Raw genomic sequence first — 5,295 nt, forward strand, 5'->3', positions numbered from 1 at the left:
CTACCAGGCTGAGAAGGAGCAGCCAGGGAGGTGGGAGAAAAATCAGGAAAATTTGGAATCATGAAAGTTGAGAGAGAACAATGTTTCATTAAGGAGGGCACAGCCAACCAGGTTTTGACAGACTGAATAATGGAGGACATTTATGACTTCGACAAGAGTACGGTTTAGTGGCGGGAGGGACAGAAGCCAGAGAGGAGTGAATTAAGGGCATGAGAAAATATGTACTGGCCTTCTAACTATTTGGAGAACTTTTGCTGTGAGTGGGAGCAGAAAAATGGGGCAAAGTAGAGTTCGAACCTTTTATAAGGTGGGAAATACTGTTGTAGTTATCTACAGCTATCCAATAAGTTCCCTCAAAACTTAGTGGCTTAAAGCAACAGTTATTATATTCTATTCCATGATTTTTGAGGGTCAGGAATTTGGTCATAGTGTGGCTGGATGTTTCTTTTGTTGCCCCTGCATTGACTGGAGTCACTGGTAGTATTCAGCTGCTGAATGGGCTGGTTTTGAGGCTTCAAGATGGCTTTACTCATGGGTCTGGCACCTGGGTGGGGCTGACTAGAGGGCTGGACTCTGCTGAGACTGTCAATTGGAGTGCCTACATGTGTCCTCCCTAGCACGGTGGCCTCAGGCCTCCAAGAGGGAGTATCCTGTGAACAAAACAGAAGCTACATGGCCTTTTGTGACCTACAGTTAGAAGACACATAGCATTACTTTTGCTGTACTCTATTGGCCAATCCAGCCACAAGCCTACTCAGATTTAAGGGGAAGGGACATAGATCTCATCTCTTGATGGGAGGACACTCAGAGAATTCGTAGCTATGCTTTAAAAGCCCCACAGATAGAAAACATGTTTGCAGTCTGGATGGGGACGTAGCAGGAGATGGGGAGAGGTGAAGGATGCCGAAGAGAGAAGAAAAACTGCAGGAATCGAGTCCTTTGGAGGTCATGAGGGGACAATACTCAGAAGGCTGGGCATTGGGTGCTTTTCCAACTGGGGCAGGAGAGAAGAAAGACATTGTGAGGACAGATGAAGAGTGAAAAGATGAGGCTCTTCCCCTCTGATGACATCACTGTGCTCAATAATGTACAGGTCATTATGTTACAAATCATCAGCTGAGGGAAGGTATTGAGGCGGGTTGAGAAGAAAAGGTACAAAATAGTAATTTCAGAGACTTGGAATGTGAAGTATTGTTTCAAAAGGCAGATTTTAACAGTGATGGCTTTTTGTCATCACCGAAAATAGTATAGATTGTAAGTACATGATTATTAATCCTTAATAATATATTAATAACAAAATTACTTTTTTGGTGATTATTAATTATGCTGAGTGTCTTTGGAACCTATTTGAGATACTCTAAATTCTAGGAAGTTGCTGACCAATTCTTTTAGGTAGGAGCCACATGATACTATATTTCCATTTTGTTTCTGGAGGAACTGGCATTAATTTCATAAGGTAAGTCTGAGAAAGAACCCAAGATTAGAACTCTGAGTTCATTTCCTTTTTTATGGGCAATTGAGAACATGGAAAATACCTGTTTATTTTACTTGAAGAGGATATTTGAAGCATCAACTTCCGAGAGTGATTTAAAAAAATTATCTGGCAAGGGTTGGTCTTGAGCAGAGTTATGTGGTAGATGATGTCATTTTGCAAGTGATGCTTTCAAGTGTTGAAAATATTTTTGTAATTATTGTTCTGGAATTGCTTTCAGAATGAGTTTTTCACACATACACAAAGCAATCACCAGGGTTACTTTTGTTTGTTCAATTGTTCACCAAAATATTTTATTAGTCACAATCTCATAACTCACCCTATTTAGTGTTGGATATTTCCAAAAATTGAACCTCTATGAAAGTAAAGAAAATTTGTCAGCAGTAAGGATATCCCAAATAAGGTGAACCAGGCTTTGCTGAGACTTTCTAAAGGGGAGCTCTGAGGATGTTTAGAGCAGCACCATTGCAAAGGTCCACACACATAACTTTATAAAATCATACCGTGTTAGGAGAGCTTGAGATCCTAGGGTCCCCCAAACCAAACTTATTAGCTGTGCCCACTGACATCCCCTCTCTCCGGTATCCTTATATTTATTTACCAGTTGGATTTCCATCCACTGTAGGTCAAGCTTGACCCTCTTCTCCAATACTCTACAAATTCACTTCTTTACTATTCAGCCCAATCAGGAATGTATTCAGCAGCAAGTTACAGAAAACCCACTTACTAGTGGCTTAAACACATCTGTTTATTTTTCTTATATACAGAGTCCAGAATTAGGCAGCTGTTGGTATCCCTTCAGCCACTCCATGATGACAGAGACTTCTTCTGTTTTTAGGCTCTCCCATCTTCAGTGCATTTCCTCTATCCTCCAGCTTGTTGCCTTCTGGTCGCAAGATAATTGCTGTCACTTCAGGCATCATATCGAGACACTGAAGGCAGGCAGAACGGGAAAGGGTGAAGGTGAAGCCAGCCGCATCTCCCTTCTCTCAGGATAGAAGAAACTTCTCCAGAAATCTCCGCAGCATACTTTCCCTTAGGCCTCATTTGGTTAGAACTGGACCATGGCCACTCCTACCTGCACAGGAAACTGAGAAGTTGGGGAATAGGATTGTCACAACTGGTGTAGACCATTAAGATCCATCACTGGGGCGGGACACATTGGTTCAGCCAAAAGGTTCTGTTAACAAGGAAGAAGGGAAAATTGTGTTGGTAGGTAACTAATAGTGTCGGCCACAGTTGTGGTGTGCTGATTTTACTTCAGAAGCGGCTCTCAGTTCTCCCTACCTCTTTCCACTGGCTTAGCTCTGGTCTTCAGGGTCTTTTAATTTGGCTATCAGAGGCAGCCTCTGAACTGACCCATCAACTTCTGGCGTGACCCTCCTCCATCCATTCTCCATCAGCTGCCAGACTTACACTCCTAAAATGCAAGTCTGATCATGGCACCCCATAGATAAGAACTTTCACTGGCTCTCTCGCTACTAATGACCTCTCTTCCAAGCTTGACCTTATTCCTGTCCTCCTCCCTACTCGGAAAACTCTTACTCATCCTTCTAAACCAAGTCTAAATATCCCTTTCTCTGGGAAATCCTTCTTCCTTTGCTCTTGACTCTAACAAAACTACTCCCTTCATTTTGTTCTCATATATCTTTTTTTTTTTTTAAGATTTTATTTATTCATTTGAGAGAGAGAGAGAGAGCACAAGCAAGGAGAGTGGGAGAGAGAGAAGCAGGCTTCCTGCTGAGCAGAGAGCCTGACGTGGGGCTTGATCCCGGGACCCTGGGATCATGACCTGAGCCAAAGGCAGATGCTTAACCGACTGAGCCACCCAGGTGCCCCTCTCATGTATCTTTTTAACATGTCAAGAATAATGCCTGTTATATAACATTACAGAGTTATTTGCTCAGATGTCTGTCTCTTGCTAGATTATATTATCCTTAGCGGCTAGCATAGTACCTAGCACACGGCAGGTGCTTATGGCAGAGGGAGCTACTTGTTCCTTAATATCTATTCTCACCCTCTTTATCAGTAAAGGAACTCTGATTTTTAGTTGAGCCTATGGTGACTTTGAATAAAGACCAAATATTTCAACCTCCTTTATAGTTCATTGAAGCCATGGAACATAAAACCTGGAGCTAAAGCAGCCATGTTGGATCATGAGATGATCTTGTGAATAGAAGTTGTGCATAGGGGTTGGGAAAGATGAAAGGACATGGGTCCTTGACATGGTACATAACACTTTATTGGCCTAGGTTTGCCTTTGGAATTTCCAGTGGGAGAGAGGAAAACCTCTTTTGTTTGAGTCACTATTATTTTCAATTTTCTGTCTCTTGTAGCTAAGCAATTTTAACTGATAGAAATATATATATTTATAATTATATATTATTATGTTAATATATATTTAATATATGTTATATATAATTATAGTTATATATAATCATATAAATATATAAAAATATAAATATAAAATATTATTATATATAATTTATATAATATAATATGTAACTAGTACATAAATATACAATAAATGTAATAATTATATCAACTATATATTATATAAGCTACCTGGCTTATATAATATAAAAATATAGTATATATGTGTGTGTTTGTGTATACATGTGCTTTTATTTTTATTATTTATTTTATTTTATTTATTTATTTTTTTTAAAGATTTTATTTATTTATTTGACAGAGAGAGACATAGTGAGAGCAGGAACACAAGCAGGGGGAGTGGGAGAGGGAGAAGCAGGCTTCCCGCGGAGCAGGGAGCCCGATGTGGGACTCGATCCCAGGACCCTGGGATCATGACCTGAGCCGAAGGCAGACGCTTAACGACTGAGCCACCCAGGCGCCCTTTATTATTTATTTTAAAGATTTTATTTATTTGAGAGAGAGAGAGGCAGAGACAGTGACAGAGATAGCGAGAGAGAGCACAAGCAGGGAGGAGAGGGAGAAGCAAGCTCCCCACTGAGCAGGGAGCCCGACACGGGGCTCAATCCCAGGACCCCAGGATCATGACCTGAGCTGAAGGCAGACGCTTAACTGACTGAGCCACCCAGGCGCCCCTGTATATGTGTTTTTAACTGAATTGGTTGAAATACAGTTGGCTGAAACCTAGCATGGCTTGACAACTGTAGGCCCATAAGCAACATCAGGTTCTCAGATATATTAGCTATGTATTCATATATGTTAAGATATGTGAATACTAGGCAGGGCATGCCTCCCACATCCCCGTGGTCTCATAGCCGACTGAACGTGCCCGGGTACACTACCTAACCGCAAGCACGTTAGCATTTGTAGCCACTTGTCCTAGAATGAACTTTGCTTAGGTTATAAGGAATGGATTATTTAACAGCTTCTTGCCAAGTGTTTGGCTGCCCATTTGGTCTTCTGATGTCTGCCCGATTGAGAGAACCATTTATAAAGGGAGGAAAAGGTCAGAATAAAAACATTTCACTCAGCCTCTAAAAGCAGAGCTCAGTCCCTGAGGGAAAGTCGCCTCTCTCTGGTGGAATTGGCATTAATCACTTACATGCAATGGCGGGACCAGGGCCAACCATTTGTGGGGATGGGGGTGGAGGGGGTTGTCTCTGGTCATGGGTTGGTGTTTTCTCTGCTGGGAAGAAGGCAGAACTCTTTCCCCCACTCCTGAATGCCACCTCTGACCCAGATTTGCAATCAAATGTCATATTGGACAAGTGGGCCAGCACTTGGGGTCTGAAGATTTTTTAGTAGAAATTTTCACTATTTTGACATTTGAAATCTGGTATAATGTAAATGAAGGACAAAATGTCTATGGAGTT

Source organism: Phoca vitulina, unplaced genomic scaffold, assembly GCF_004348235.1.
Source record: "Phoca vitulina isolate PV1807 unplaced genomic scaffold, GSC_HSeal_1.0 scaffold22, whole genome shotgun sequence".
Classification (NCBI taxonomy): Eukaryota; Metazoa; Chordata; class Mammalia; order Carnivora; family Phocidae; genus Phoca; species Phoca vitulina.